The sequence below is a fragment of the Beta vulgaris genome, chromosome 9, assembly GCF_026745355.1.
Source record: "Beta vulgaris subsp. vulgaris cultivar EL10 chromosome 9, EL10.2, whole genome shotgun sequence".
Lineage (NCBI taxonomy): Eukaryota > Viridiplantae > Streptophyta > Magnoliopsida > Caryophyllales > Amaranthaceae > Beta > Beta vulgaris.
The window spans coordinates 15,828,858-15,846,440 of NC_079210.1; the positions used below are offsets into that span (position 1 = coordinate 15,828,858).

General features: G+C 36.2%; 1 long non-coding RNA gene across 1 annotated transcript; it reads left to right on the forward strand.

Annotated features, from left to right (window-relative positions):
* The first annotated feature begins 13,209 nt into the window (after positions 1–13,209).
* On the forward strand, positions 13,210–13,647 carry LOC130589997 (uncharacterized). Its single transcript, XR_008967562.1, has 3 exons — positions 13,210–13,251; positions 13,346–13,444; positions 13,522–13,647. It is a non-coding gene; the product is annotated as an uncharacterized LOC130589997 (long non-coding RNA).
* Positions 13,648–17,583: the final 3,936 nt, after the last annotated feature.

Consider the following 17,583-nt stretch of genomic DNA (forward strand, 5'->3'; position numbering starts at 1 on the left):
AAGTCTCAAGATATTCATAATACATGTAAGTAAACTTTCCAAAGATTGATTTACTGTAATTTGGTAATTATATATAATGATTCTTATGTTATTCTTCTCTCTCCTGCGCGCGTTTGGTAATTGGTATGTATTATGTAATGATTCTTATGTTATTCTTGGCATAACTCTTGTCGCAAAACATTATGTTTTCAAGGTAAGTTGAATTTTATTCACTTTCAAACAGCTTATATTTTTCTTGTTTAATTAATTGTTTGTTGAAATTATTTGACTAATTTATTTGTTGTGCTTAGCTTCGTTTAACAATTACTATAATTTAGTTGTTCGAATTCATTTCTCTCTCGTGCTTGTTTTCGTTTAATTACCTAAAAATTATGTTCTGTCATGGAAAGAAATTAAAACTATCTTGTTGTTTAATTTAGGTTTGCTGAATTGTTTCGTATTTGATTTATTTAGTTATGAACATGGGAGATACATCAGATAGTAGCACCTCCAAATCGTTCCCTCTCACTCAAGGCTCATCTCCTGACATCCAAAACCCCATGCCATCTCCATCTCCAACTCCCAGCCTGAGCCCTGAACCTCAACCAATTGAGGTATCTCAAACCTCAACAAAAGAGGCGCCACATACTGTTGAAAACAAATCCACAATGGTTCCACCTCATGTACCACCTCGTCTTTGTAAAAAACTTACATCACCAGTATGGAATCACTTTGAGAAGGTGATAGTGAATGGCGAAGAGAAAGCTCAATATGTGCACTGTAACCGACATTACTCTGCCAAAGGTAAGAATGACATCTCCCATCTCAAAGATCATATTGAGCTAAGGTGCAGTAGAAAGTATAGTACACAAGTTGATTTGAGCCAAAAACTCTTGTCTATTAATCGTAAACAAAATTCAACATCACAACTTGAGAACCATGTGTTTTCTCAAGAGATATCACGAAAGGAGCTTGCTAACATGGTTATTCTTCATGAATATCCACTTTCCATTGTTGACCATATTGGGTTTTGAGGATTCATCAATAGCTTGAATCCAAGCTTTAAGATAACTAGTTGTAATACCTTGAAAAACGACATCATGAAGATGTTTGGAAGTGAGAAAGCAAGCTTGAAGAAGCTCTTTGATGATCATGTTGGAAGAGTGGCAATTACTAGTGATATGTGGACACCTTCAAATCAGATAAAAGGATACATGGTAGTTACATCACATTTCATTGACGATCGTTGGATTTTGTGGAATAAGACTTTGAGGTATCCCCTTTTCTTTATGCTTCTGGTTTGCTACCTGGTTGCTTGCTCATGAAACAAAATTGATTTTTTTTAATTACTTGTTAAATCCATAGGTTTGTTTATGTTCCTTGTCCACATACTGCCAATATTAAGAGATTATTGTATGATCTTCTTCATGAGTACCGGGACAAAGTAAGCAAAGATGATTTTCACTCTTATTCTAGTCATGATGGTGTGTCAAGTGGGAAAAGGAAAGCTGGAAGTGATTCTTTGGATAGTGGTGATGAAGGTGATATATGGACCCAAATTGAGAAGAATAAGAAAAAGAAGGTAAATGTGATGAGATGTGAGTTAGACCACTATCTTAAGGATGATGCATTACCAGAGAGCGGTGCATTTGATGTGCTTCATTATTGGAAAATTGATTTGAAATATCCAACTTTGAGAAAAATCGCTAAGGATATTTTAGGCATTCCTGCATCAACGGTGGCCTCTGAGAGCGTTTTTAGTATGGGTGGAAGGGTAGTGAGTCCCCATCGTTCGAGGCTTCATGCTGACACAGTGGAAGCACTTATGTATATGCAAAATTGGATCCATGTACAATATGCAGGTAAATAAGTACAGTTCATCATTTCTATATGACTTTAAGTTTTCATATATTAATTACAAGTTTTTTTACATATAATTTCATAATCTTCTCTTGAGAATGCACATGCATGTGCTACTATTTTTGAGGACTTTGATGTGGAAGGTGATAGCAGCTCATCAAGTGTAGTGCTTGATGCTAACTCAGTATATATTCTCACTCTTAATTTGGATTTTTTTTTCCCCTTTGAAAATATGTTTATTTGTTTAATATTGATTTTTTCCCTATTTATGCTAGGATGGAGAGGACTTTTGAGAAGAAAGGAATGAGAATATTTGAAGGAGCACTGGAGCAGCACCAAGCTAGCATATAGCAATGGATTTGTTGAATTTCATTATTTAACAATTTATTAAGCCATTATTAGTTTTACTATTCGGTGTGTAATGAGATTGATATTTATCACTTTATTGTTAATATATGAGTCTTTGATTAAGTTTTCAAATATTAATTTTTAAAAAAAGTTGTTAAATCTACAAAATAATTTTTTTCTAGTATCACCCGCTCCACCCGCCCCACCCGTGGATGATGGGTGGAGCGGGTGAGGGATGGAATTTTTCGCGGGTGATGGATGGTGTGGATGGAGATTTGGGTCGTGGGTGATGGGGCGGATGGAGATCCACCCGACCCATCTCCGATCCATTGCCATCTCTATTTATGATAAAAGAAGGAGAATATATATATATATATATATATATATATATATATATATATATATATATATATATATATATATATATATATATATATATATATATATATATATAAAGAAGAATCCTTCAGGCCACGTGGTGCAAAGTTAGAGCTTTCAAACCCACGTGGCATGCTCCATTGATCAGTATTTTTCGAAGCTCAATTAGATGGTCCACGTGGCAAGGCAATCAAAGAATATGAAATTCCCTTAATCACGCATTTCCCTTCCCTTGATCACACATATAATTGATGATTCAGTAATCTATATAATTGACGTCAATTACGGATTTTAATTGATACGTAATCTATATAATTAAGGAAACAATTATCTAGGTCCCCATATTTCGCGTTTAATTAAATACGTTTAAGTATATTTCACGTAATCTATGTAATTGATACACTCAAATTGCACATTAAATTAAAAAAGTAAGGAATATCAATCACGGTTGTAATTGATACGTAATCGAAACAATTAAGGCAATAATTAATTAGTTATGAAATAAACCAACCACGCTAATATTAAGGAAACAATTTTTCCTTACTATGAGTAAATTACATATATAAATAAATTAAATAAAGACCTTAATTATACATGGCCATACGTAATATAAATAGGAATGGTGCTTTTGCCTTTGTCTCACCACACCACACCATAACACAACTTATCAGAATTTTAAAAATTAGAAGAGAGTAAAAATGGCGTCTTTAGGATGGTCATGTCACACCATAAAACAGTTTTTTTTGTTTCTTATTCATGCATATTTACGAAATTAGCTTAAAAAAATACTAAATCAACACCAATCTAACAACCATATACGTGATACGTCCATAATTGAATATTTATGTCATCAAGTTCCCCTGTGAAGCACAATCCGCCTCAATTGAAGATTCTGCGTTACAAGCAAAAACGTGTGAAGAAGGATGGCACCCGAAATTGGCACATTCTAATTTCTTTGATGTGGATGCAATGGTTTTAACCCTATTCCGTTTGGGTCGTCTCTCATGTCATAAAGTGTCAACTGAATTCACGCAAGATATATGTTTGGATTCGCCTATATGGGATACTATTGAAGACGTTTGTTCATCAAAAGTTGGGTTTAGGACCTACTTAGATTATGATAATATGATGTTGTACTACCTACACACTTTACCTCCAAGGATTCATAAAGTGTGCCATGAGTGTTTCGATGAATTGAATTTGGTCGATGGAAATCTTCTTCGTTTTAGAAATAAAATTTTGTTGTGTTATATTGCAAACAATGATTAGGAAATTTGTTGTCTACAAACTCTTTTATATTAATGTAGTATTTTATTTTTCTTACTTGCAATACAAAATAAATGCAATCACAGTTACAATATTTATTTGTCAAACTTAAATAACAAAAACGTTTTTGTTTTTATCTCTCACTGTTGGATTACTAATCCATGCAATACATTGAATGATGAATTACCAACCAATGCATGCAAGACATTAAATATGAACTACCACCTAATGCATGCAATATATTAAATGATGTTTTTATGCCTATAAAATACATTCTAATAAACCGGTTTTTTGCACAACCAAACCAAAGACAAAAAACGTTCAAAAAATTTTCTAAGTTAAGTAACCATCTAATTTTTGAAAAACCGAAATACTCCATTTGATGGATCCTAAAATTGTTAAACATGTCAACGATGTTAATGAGGCTATGATGGAATTATTTGAAGCATGGTCTGTCATTGATGAGCAGATTGCAAATTCTCTAAAAGCACTAGAGAAATTAGAAGAAGAAGATATGGAAACCATGGGTTATGTTGGTATGATTATCTCCTTTCGTAATAAGATTGAACTTGCAACAACATAAGCTAAGGGAACAATTCAGTATTTGGATTCTCTAATAAATCAGTAATGTAATTAAAGGTGTGTAACCATTGGCCATAAAAAAATGAGATGATGTATTGAAGAATGAAGTACTTTAGTTTTCTCATGTACTGTCTTAAATTTTCACATTAAATATGTATCATCTATCTCTCTTTAATTTTTCATGGTCATGAATTTAGTTTAATCAAGCAAAAGTAATATATATTGCACCACTTATTTTTTGTTTTCGCATCTTAAAAAAAACGTGACTAAATTTTAAATTTACCATAACTATTTTGTTATTTTCGATCTAGCATGGAATATATGTGTTTGATACTCTTATGTGTGTTAAAGATTTTGATTTCATTTACCTTATAATAGATTGATTCATTACCAAACACATACATTAAAACACTAATCTAAAATGCAAATATTTGGCAGTTTACAAACAAAATATTCCAGTGAATTTTTCATTGATTGATTCCGAAATAAAATGATTTCAGGAGACCTATACTTTTATTTGCGTTATTGTTTGTCTTATATATATTGAACATACAAAAGGTAGTTCTATTATTGTGATAGTTTTTTTGTCTTAGGTTGTCACAAATTTTTGTGAAATGCATCCTCATACCAATAAGGTGCGAAAAGAGGAATTCACATTGCTAAATTCTTTGAAGGGGCAAGTTGATCTTGATAATAAGGAAAAAGGTATATGTATATTGTATATTTCCCCCTTAAATAAGTCTAAGATATTAGATTTTTTCATTTGTTAAAACAGTATTTTTATCATTTTCCACGTTTTTTAGTATTCATTTAACTATTATTTTTATCATTTGTTAAAACAGTCTAACTATAAATTTTCCACGTTTATTTTTTAGTATTTGCGTTATTCTTTATCATGTTCCACGTTTAGTATCCTTTTATCATAAATATATATACATATGAAATATACACATGTTTGACTGTGGAATTCTAAAAAAAATCACATTTTAGCTGTTGTTGGAGTACTCATCTATATGTGCGTCAGATAAACAACATGCATCAAAGATAGCAAGGCATCAACGAAAACTTATAATTGAAGAGAAACGAAGTTCGGGTAATAAATTTAACTCTTAGAAATATGACAAGTTTATTTGATTTCAGTTTGGCATAGTATGATCCTAAATATATAATATGTTGTGACCAACTGACATCACCTATTGTCGCTTAACATAGCGTCTACGCCATGTCCACTGTCAACGGAAGTTATACAACCTATGCGATTATGCAGTTCATTTAGATCAAAGACATGTGTTATACGAAGTAGGCAAGTCCTTGAATCGGTTTCAAAGAGAATCATTCCAGGTATGTTATAATAAATATTAATTAACTAATACAACACCATAAATAGTTTGTACATAAGTTATACAATTAGTAAACTTTTGTGTTTATGCATTAAAATACTAGTAGAATAAATGTTATTTGTTGCGCTGATATTGCTGCGGTTTTACCTATACGCAGTAATATAACACGCAAAAAGAAATAAAAAAATAGAAAATGACAATAATGCTGCGGTTCTCGCCAAAAACCGCAGCAATATTCTTCAACGGACAAATTTTGAAAAATATGTGGGGCCATAACAACAAATATTGCTGCGGTTTCCACGTAGGACCGCAGCAATATATTAAAAAACATTTTTTTTAATATATTGCTGCGTTCCTACGTGGCAACCGCAACAATATTTGATGTTTAACCAAAAAAAAAAAAAGGGGGCGAGTTCTCTCACACTCTCTCAAACTCTCTTACACTCTCTCAAACTCTCTCACACTCTAATTCCCTCTCACAGACACTCTCTCTATCCTCCGACGGCGAGTTCTTCCGGCGGCGTCTGCAACGAATTCGGCGAGTTCGAATTCCTCCGGCGAAAGATTCTCCTCCGTTTTCCGGCGAGTTTGAATTCCTCCGCTTCTCTCCTTCATTGCAACGAATTCGATCCTCCTCTTCTATTTCACTGGCGCCACTTCAAATTTCCGGTGCTTCTCCTCCGCCGCTTCTCCTCTGAATTTCGGTGCTTCACTTTCAATTTCCGGTGCATTCAAGCTATTTCCTCGCCGTTTTGTCATCTTAGGTTAGTTTTTCTTAATTAGTGTTTTAATTAATTTTTGGCTTAAATTGTAGTTTAAAATGATTAGTATAAAGTATATATATATGCTTAATTATAAGATTTGAGTATTAAAAACTGCGGTTATTTCACCAAATACCCCCGACAAATCAAGAAATTCACAATATACCCTCAATGTTTTAGAAATGCACTGTATACCCTTGAGTTTTCGAAAACGTGCACCGGATACCCTTTTGCCTAACTGCCGTTAACCCACAGTTAGCTTTATTTACAATTTTACCATCATTAGCCCTAATCCTAATTAAACCTAACCTAATCTAACCCTAATCCTACCCCTAAACCCTCCCCCTTACCCTAACCCTACCCCTTGGCAGCCCCCACCCCCACCCCTCCCCTCCACCACCCCAGCCTCTACCCCTCCCTCTCCCCCACCGTCGATGTTTGGCCACCCCCTCCCCTCCCTGCGCGTCTGTTCGCCACCCCTCACCCTCCCTTTAAAACACAAAACCCCCCACCACTCCCCTCCCTTCCCCCGCCGCAGCCCCCACCCCCTCCCCCTTCCTCTGCCGCAACCTCCACCCCTCCCCTCCCTCTGCCGCAACCCCCACCCTCTGCCGCAACCCCCACCCCCTAACCTCTATGTTTTCGTCACGCAACTCCCACCCCTCCCCCTCCCTCGCCGCAACCCCCACCCTATCCCCTCTCTCTTTTTCATTGCGCAAATCCCCCGTCTGTTTTGTCGCGGAAACCCCTCCCCCTGCTCGAAATCACCACGCACCACGCACCACGCACCACGCTCTTTTGCTCGCCGGAGCTGCGCGTCGCACTCGCTTTCTCTCTCCTCTGTTTGTGATTGAAATCTGATTAGGGTCGGACGCGCAGGGGGTGGTTGACGATGCGTCGGTGGGGGAGGCCAGCAAAAGTAGCCACGGTGGGGGTGGGGGAGGCCCGCACACACATCGGAGGTGGGGGAGGGGGAGGGAGTGCGGCTGGGGTGGGGGTTGGGCCTGGGGGTGGAGGGGTGGTGGGCTGGGTAGGTTAGGGTATGGGGTGAGGGTTTAGGTTTAAGGGTTAGATTAGGGTTAGGGTTACATTAGAATTAGGGTTTAGGATTAATAATGGCAAAAATGTAAATAAAGCTAACGGAGAAATAACGGACGTTAAAAAAAGGGTATTTGGTGCGCAAAAATGAAATGTCAAGGGTATATGGTGAATTGTTGAAACATTGAGGGTATATTGTGAATTTCTTGATTTGTCGGGGGTATTTGGTGAAATAACCGTAAAAACTGATTTTGTGATAATTTTGCTTTAGTTTTTGTATGCCCTAATATGTTATACGGGATTGTTTATGCTTAAGTTATTGTAATATTTTTGTAATTCTTTGTTTAAAGTGATATGCATGCAATGCCTTTATATTGATAGACTTACCAATGGGAGGGGAAGGGAAATCTAAGGAATGGTTTGGTACTTGTTGTTTGATGATAACTTGAAATCGCTTGAATGCGATTATTGTTTGGTGAATACTTGGAATCGCTTGAATGCGATTGTTTTTATGTACATCATATTGCCTAGATACCCGTTCAAGACTTACTCATTAGGAGTAAGTCTTGAATAGTCCCCGTTTTGGGACTGTTCTTAAACGTCACATCTCACTTAGGTGGTGAATGTGTGTTGATTCTTTGATTCTAAGTGAAATACGGTTAGTCATTTCCCTAATTTGTTCTCCGGGTACATATAAGATAAACAATTATCTTTATCGTGTACTTGGAGAACTGAAGGGAAATGCTGCCGAATTTTACTTAGAATCAAAGATGATACATGCATTCACTAGTGGGATTGGACGTTTAAGGATGGGTTAGGTTGGAGTGATAAGGACCCAATGGAAGCATGCATTGAATATTAGTTTGTTGTATGTGTTGGAGTTATGTGAATTTTAAATTGATAATAATTTGTATGTATGTGTTGGGGTTTTTAGAAATGGATCGAAGTTGGATGTATGGAAAGCGGAATACGTTGGAGTTCGTAGAAGGTGTGAATGAGTTTTGTAAACGTGCTGTAGAACATCAACAACTTACTTGCGAGGCTGAGATTTATTGTCCATGTGTTGATTGCTACAATGTGAATGATTTCTGATATTAGGACCATAAGGGATCATCTTATTCGTCGTGGATTTAGGGTGAGTATTATATTTGGTTATGGCATGGTGAGCAGGGAAAATATACTCAGGATAGGTTAATGTTGATGTTGGCACTAGTAGTTCATTAGAGATTGATATGTCGAATGTCGGGTTGAGAATGAAGTTGTGATAGAAGATCATGTTAGGATTGAAGGTGATGATGTAGTAGGTGATGAAAATGACAACGGAGATAATAGTGACACTGAGGATGAAGAGTTTGGTGATCGATTAGGTGAGATGTTGGAAGGGGCTCGTGACCATTTTAATGAGCGGCCACGAGTGTTTGACAGTTTGTCTGAAGCTGCTGGGAAACCCCTTTATCCAGGGTGTACAAAATACACTCAATTGAGTGGGGTTTTAACTCTTTTCAACATAAAAGCGAAACATAATTTGACTATGTAGGCTTCACAGAACTCTTAGAAGCTTTACAAGATATGTTTCCTGAGGTAATTTGTTACCAAAATCTACCTACTATGCCAAAAAATTAATGTGTCCTTTGGGTTTGGAATATGAGCGGATCGATGCATGTCCGAATGATTGCATGTTGTATCGAAATGAGTATGCGAACCTTTATGAATGCCCGAGGTGTGGTAAGTCCCGCTACAAATTACCGGATGGGGTTGTGCCCGGACCGGGCAATACTGGTCCTTCTGCGAAAGTGTTGTGGTATCTTCCAGTTGTGCCAAGGTTTAGGAGGCTCTTTTCTATAAAGAAGATGCACAAAACCTAAGATGGCATGCTGATCGGAGAAAGAAAGATGGGATGCTTAGGCATCCAGCAGATTCTCCTCAATGGAAAGCTATCGATTCCAGATATAGAGAATTTGGTCAGGAAGCTAGGAACTTGAGACTTGCATTGTGTACGGACGGAATGAACCTTACGATACTTTGAGTAGTCAACATAGTACTTGGCCTGTTCTTTTAGTGATATACAATCTTCCTCCATGGTTGTGCATGAACGGAAATATATTATGTTGTCTCTTTTAATTTCTGGGCCTAAGCAGCCGGGAAATGATATAGACATATATCTTGCACCTCTCATCGAAGATCTCAAAAAGATGTGGGACGAAGGTGTTTAGGTGTTTGATGCGTATTCTAATGAAGATTTCAGGCTTCTGCTATGCTATTCTGTACTATAAATGATTATCCTGCTTATGGGAATTTATCGGGGTATAAGGTCAAAGGGAAAAAGGCATGTCCCATTTGTGAGAATGGTATGGAGGCTACACATTTGCCACATTGTGGGAAACATGTCTATATATTAAGGCAATTCCTACATAGTTCTCATCCATATCGAAAGAAAAAAGCACCATTTAACGGGTTTGTTGAAAATGCTCCAGCTCCTAGACCGTTAACTGGAAAAGAAGTTTATAATCGTGTTAAGGGGATGGGAACAGTATTTGGTAAGGGGGTTAAACCTTCGGAAGACGATGGTGTCATTTGGAAAAAAGAGTCTATATTCTGGAGACTTCCTTATTGGAAATACTTACCAGTTAGACATTGTCTCGACGTAATGCATATTGAAAAAAATGTTTGTGATGCAATTATCGGTACTCTGTTGAATATGCCAGGAAAGACTAAGGATGGTCTTAAGGTTCGTAGAGATATGGAGAAATTGAAGATTCGGCCTAATTTATGGCCAAAGGTTAAGGAAAAGGCTAAGAAAGGAAAGGAAACAACAACGTATTTGTCTCCAGCTTGCTATACATTGCCATATCCTGGGCCATCTCCTGGGCCATATCCTGGGCCATATCCTGGGCCATATCCTGGGCCATCTCCTCGGCCATCTCATGAGGTAGCTGCTTCACAGCCCACTCAGCTACGTACCACTATCTGGATTTTCCGACTCTCATTCTCCTCAGCTGAAGGTACATATAATTATTATATATACATGTGCTTTATACAAAAATTATTATATATACATGTGCTTTATACAATATTACGTGTTGCTGTTAGGACGAGGTTCCATGTCGATTGTATTTGGTAGATCCAACTAGTGGAGAGACTTGTCTAGTGGCAGATGCATATTCTTATGCTTTTGATGAGACCACTATAGTTCATGGGTCTAGAATGATGAATGATCACCTGATAGCGATTTTTAACAAGTTATAAAACCCTATTCTTGCAAGTGTACAAGACTTAGTAGTAAGTGATAAATAATAGGGTATCGTATCCACAGGGAACAGTTGATCAAAATTAAATCTAATGTCTACTAATTTAATCCTAAATATAAATATAATGAATTGTTTGTGAACTAATTAAACTAATCTGAAATATATAGTAAACTAAATAAAATTGACAATAATAAAAGTGAATCGGAGAACAGACAATAATACGGAATCCAGGACAGTCGAATCCACCACTAATAATATGACTAATAGATTAATAGGAATGAGAATTAATAGGTTTATCAAGTACCCTAAACTACAAGCCGGAATACTCGTAAAAATTGTATTACGATTAATTAGGTGACATAATTTATCTAACCAAAGCATAAATTATTCAACTTTTAACCACAAATTATGAAATACCATTGCAAAACATCACACTTTGAACTACAAGAACAAATCATGTAAATTTGATAACAATAAAACCAATAATCAATTCTACAAGAACAATTATCAACTTATATTGCAAACAATAATCAATCCAATAATAATCTAAATAGTTATGCAATCATAAACCAACATCAATTCTCAAACACAACTAAACTATCAATTTATACTATAAGGGTTTCATCTAAGTCCTAGAAAACAGAAATTAGCTACTCATAATTGAAGAGAATATCACCCAAATAGGAAAATTCATGGTCGAATTTCTGTTTCGGGTCTCGATTCGGCGTTGTTCCGCTCTCCAATCTGTACGAACTGCTGCCTGTCTTTTGTCCAACTCCTTCGTCTGCTGCCTGCTACTCCTCGCCAAAACCCTCCTCAAAATCCTCTTATTGCTGCCGTCTTTTTGGGTTTTTTTTTAATCAAAGCCCACCCCCTTTGATCTTGCATTGTGCGTGACTTTTTTCAGTTCGGGTCCTGCCGTTTTCCTTTTATTTTTTTTCTTTCTTTGCAAAACTTGTGGGCTTTAGTCAACCCCCTTGTACTTCACCTCTTCTTAAGTCCATTAAATCCATAGATGACTTCATTTTAGTACTTAACCTGCCATATAATAGATTAATAAATTTAATAACTAATACCAAATGACATAATGATCTTATATATATTAAATGTACTCATAATTATGCACTAACAATAGAATGCTAACTTGTGATGTGAATACTATAATAATTAACTAGTAGTATAATTTAGGACTTAACAAAAGGGTATAAGGGAGATAAAATATACATTATTTTGCCGTTATCATCACCTGAAAGTGAAAATTCATTGAATTATAGAGAAATATGGTCATTTGCCACTACCTGTTCCCGTCCCTGCATATGAGATCGACACTACAGCTACTGCTTTGGGTACTTGGGTGCAATGGCCAAAAAATTTAGCACAAATGTTAACTGATGAGATAATTGTTCATATAGGCCTCCATTTTTAAAAAAATAATAGCTTTCAATTTAAAAATTTCATAATCTTATGCGCGTTTTGAAAAATAATTATTAGGTTACACCGACACCTAATAAACAAAAAGGGATTTCGGGGGAGGCTGTTAGATCTTCTAGCCAGTTGCATTCAGCCGGTTCGGCTTCTCAGTTTAGTCCAGTTATCGACGATCGATCGTTCTTGGACTCCCTCACTGAGGACTGCAGGGAGTTAGCAGATACGCTTGCCCTTGCCGTCGCAGACGATGGTGATGTTGGTGTTACCTTGCCGAGTTCCTTGTTCCATTATTCGAGAGATGATGGCACCGCTTTTCTGACCAAGGAGGATATTGGACAGTTTTTGAGAGGAGAAATGATTAATATTTCTATTATCCAAGTGTACATGAGGTAACAATAATCAAAGTTATGATTTTTTTTAACATTTAATTATATGGTAGTTGTATTTTTCACATATAGTTTACTTTTGCCAATTTTTAGGGCTACGCAGTCGGACTTGGATGGATTTGGGGATGCTATTGGACGTGTTTGTTGGATGTGTCTGCAAAGCACCGTTATGGAGTCGCATTCATCATCGGAGGAGGTAACACAGTACATTGTGCAGGCTATGGTTGGATGCGTCGATGTAGATGCTAGTATCATGTTCGTGCCAATCTTTCAAGAGTAATATTCTTTCTTAATATCTACAAATATTTATTACTGCATGATATGTGATTTTTTAAGTAATTATTGTTGTTTAGTCTTGCAATAGCCAACATTGGATGCTCCTTGTCATATATCCCTTGCTCGGGATAGTTTATACCTTCGATTCTGCCAGCTTTCACAAACAACGGAAGTTAAAGCTTAGATTGCCTATGATAGCGTAAATTGATATATGTTTGATATACTTTAAATGAATTGAGATGTTAACATTCCACAATTAAAGACTAAATCAAACAATGTTGTGTTATCTAATGCTTTTAGGAGGTTTCGGATGAGCGACCACAAAGTTCGTCGAGAGAAGCTTTTGTGGAAATATGTTGAGGTATGTATTGATCAAATTGCTTGATTCAATTTAAAGCTTACTTTATCCTCATTATACGGTTAATTTTTTCATTTTCTTATAACTTTTGATAAAGTGCCCGCAACAACAAGGAGGCACGGAGTGCGGTTATTTTGTGATGCGGTACATTTTTGACGTACTCGCTTCATATTTTGGTTCGTTGGATATGGACAAAGTAAGTTCCTATGATTAATCATTTCATATTTAATATATTTTAACTATTTGATGCTAACTTTGGTAAATTATTTTCAGGTTGCTCAAACCTTTACCAAAGATCCTTATACGGAGGATCAAATCAATGAGGTGAAGAATAAGTGGGCAAGATACTTTGTTGATGAGTGCATTGCATAGGTTAGTTAGTTTATGTTAATATTCTTTGTTTTTCTAACTTTAGACGAACATATTCATTATTGCAACTTGTACCAACCATATACATTTAATAAAGCCTATTGATACTATAAAATTATTTTCAGCTAAAACCTTGCAAAAACATGTTGAAAAGGGATATCGTTACATCCATATAGGATTGGTTCAAGTAGGTTTAAAACCTCTTACAAAAGAAGGATTGAATTCTTCAGTCCTTGTGGCTCTCAGAGATGGCCGATTCAAAGACCTTAATGATTCCTTATTAGGAACAATAGAGTCAAGCTTATGCATGGGTCCAGTCTCGTTCGATTGTTATCCAAATTTCAGTGTCTCTTTAAGTGATAAAAATATCTTATCCTCCTTGCTTTTGCAAATCAAAACTCATAATTACAAAATGTTCGATGGTTCTATACCAGTAGCTTTGATTTATAAAGTCCACTACAAAGCCATGATGTCTGCTTTTAATACTAAAAACATACAACATAGCAAGAAAGGAGAAACTCTCCTCCTCCAAACCGACCTTTCTAGGTCTAACATAAGAATCCCTAGACCAATACAATGGAATGACGTCAGTCTTCTTGATGATTGGTTCCTCGAGGGAGCAGCTGAACCTGAAGAGCAATCCCCAGCTCTTTCAGAACCTAACACCGATTTACAACAAGTTGTACAGTACTCTGATGGTAGTGTAAAACTTAGTTTTAACAGGAGTATTAGCTCCAGATATTCAGACCATTCCTCTGTTGAAAACCTTGGAAGGTCTTCTCATCTACCTTCTATAAACAACATGCATTACAAACGACAAATCAGTTGTCCTAGAAATAATTATCCAGAAAGGCCAAGGTATTCTACCTCAGATATACCCTCACCTTCCATCCAAAATGTTGAATATAGAACCCAAGTTCCACACCCCGTTTATGTCTGAATCCTCCATAACCTCGGACAATGAAACAATAGCAGACTCCTCCATCCACCTGAGTGACGATGAAGAAGATGCTGGTTTCCAGACTTTAAAAAAAAAAAAAAAAAAGGTTATCGCTCACTATCTTCAAAGCAGCAACAGGTTTTACGCAGCAAACAGACAAAATGCTTCAGAACTACAGTCTCACTAGTAATTTTGAACAGCAACAGACAAGTTTCTCTACAGTATAAAGCTACAAAACTATTCATCAACAGTATAAAGCTTCTACAAGACAAAATTGTGAACAGTTTAAAGCAGAAGACAAATTGTTCATACACAGTAAAACAACGTGACATTACTAGTTCTCCCCTGCCTATATATTGAGGACTCTTCTTCAGATTAAGGGCAGAGCAAAATACACGGAACAAAAGCTCCTCAGAAAATCTCTCTCTCTCTTTCTCTTCTTCCACAAATAAATTTGTAACTCTCTTTAGTATTTTCAGTTTCATATCAAGACGATTTGTAAGTCTTTCATTTTATATATGTTGGATTGCGCTAAATATATATATGTTGGATATTATGGAATTGTATTTATGATGTTGGTTGGGTTGAATATGATGTTGGTTGTATTGTTGGCTTGAATATTGGATGATGTATGTTGGAGATCATGGTGGCTGTTTGATGGATTTTAGATTTGTTTGGATGGTGGATCTCGGAGATGTTATTGGTTGTGGTACATGTTAATTCCCTATTATGAGTTTATCCAATTTACAAACGGAGCTCTGCCGAAATTTATGCAGAAAATTTATTAGCATATTGCTGCATAGCTTCATCAAGGTTGCATATATAGCTTCCTCATCACTAATATATAACAAAAAAAAATTAAAAAAAAGTAATATTGCTGCGGTTTCTGGCCATAACCGCAGCAACGTTACATGTCACCAAAAAAATTAAAATATTGTTGTGGTTTGGCCTGAAAAACCGCAGCAATATTATTAATACCTATTGCTGCCCCCTTAATTGCAGCGCGCCCAAAATCGCAGCAATAGGGCACTTTTTAACCGCAGCAAGTAGCATTTATTCTACTAGTGAAAACAAATAGTTTGTCTACAGATCACAATGATACTGAAGGAAATGATATGCATGTTGACAATTATTCAAATTCTATTGCGCGAGCAGAAATAATTGATCCAGGTTTAAGTCATGCAGTAAGGCATATAATAGTTTAGTATATTCTTTGTTATATTGTTGTTTTTTTTACTCATTTTTTTAATAAGAATACACGTAAATCCTATAACGAATACGTATCATATATCCTTTTTTGTAGATGCATGTAATGGTGGTGACATTGCAGTCAATGGTGCGTTACTAGACTTACATACTATACTATCATGTTAACATTTTCTTATAAAACACTAATTACAGTGATTAGTTTTTTTCTTTATTGTAAAAGGTTATTCAAATTTAGGAGATCCCAACTGTGTTTGCGAGTTTTGTGGAGAACAAATGTGGTTTGGTGAACGAGTAAACAAACGGAATAAGAATGGACGACCAAAGTTTGGGATGTGTTGCATGCAAGGAAAAGTACAATTACCTTTACTTAAGCGTCCACTACAACTTTTGGAAGATCTATTGAAGAAGCGACATAGTAGAAGTGCGCACTTCCTTGATAATAATAGAGGGTATAACATGATGTATTCGTTCACTTCTATGGGCGGTAGAATAATTGCACCAACTACCCATGGTCGTGGTCCATATACATACAAGATTGGAGGTCAAAATCATCACTTGATAAGCAGTTTGTTGCCGAACGATGGAGCACGTCCTAAATTCTATCAACTATACATATATGACACTGAGGACGAGTTTCACAATAGGAAGAATGTGGCAAAGTATTATGCTAATTTACTGCAAATATTTGAACATGTCATTTGTATGAAATGTATTATATATATCCTCATTCATAATAAAGCAATTCTAACATTTGAACATACTATATTGCGTCAGTTCTAAAGACCCTAATAAATTTGAAGATCGTGTCGTTGCATAATTGAAGGATATGGTTGATCAACATAACCCATTGGCCAAGAGTTTTAGAATGGCTAGAGATCGTTTTGAATCAGACAACTTCGAAGACTTAAAACTTAGGCTAATTGGAAGAAGGGATTCTGATGGAAGGACTTATAACCTTCCAACAACATCTGAAGTGGTCGCGCTTATAGTCGGAGACATTGATACAGCTGATAAGAGGGATATAGTAGTCCAAAGGAAAAATGGAAGATTGAGGCAGATATCTGAGCTTCACCCATCGTATTTACCGTTACAATATCCACTTATTTTCCCATATGGGGAAGATGGATATCGAGTAGATGTTATGCATAGAGATAAGACCGCATCAAGTAGTTCTACAAATAGAAGAAAACGACTTACTATGCGCGAGTGGTTTGCATACATAATGCAAGATCGTGAACAAGAAGCCGATACTTTGTTATTATGTCGTCGGTTGTATCAACAATTTTTGGTTGACAGTTACACTTTGATTGAGGCAGAGAGGCTCTCTTTTCTCAAGAATAACCAACAAAGTTTAAGATCAGATAATGTGAAGAATTTAAGAGGGGCTGTGGAAAGAGGGGATACAGAGGGAATCTTCCAATGGCAGTCGTGTTGTTATACCACCCTCATTCACATGTGGACATAGCTACATGCGAGAGAGCTATCAGGATGCAATGGCCATTTGTAGATGGTATGGTTACCCAGATTTGTTCATAACCTTTACGTGTAATGCTAAATGGCCAGAAATAAGCAGATTCGTTCAGAAAAGGACTTACATCCGAGGACAGACCGGATATCATCTGTCGAATCTTTAAGCTGAAGCTCGACCAATTGGTTAAAGACCTAAAAGAGAATGAGATATTTGGCCGAGTTAAAGCTGGTGCGTAAAAATCAAACCTGGTCTAATGATGTTGACTTGTATAGCTTTTGTTCATTTTTAATATATATTTTTATTGAATTGATTGAATTTCATACTACTTTACAAAACATTGTTCTCT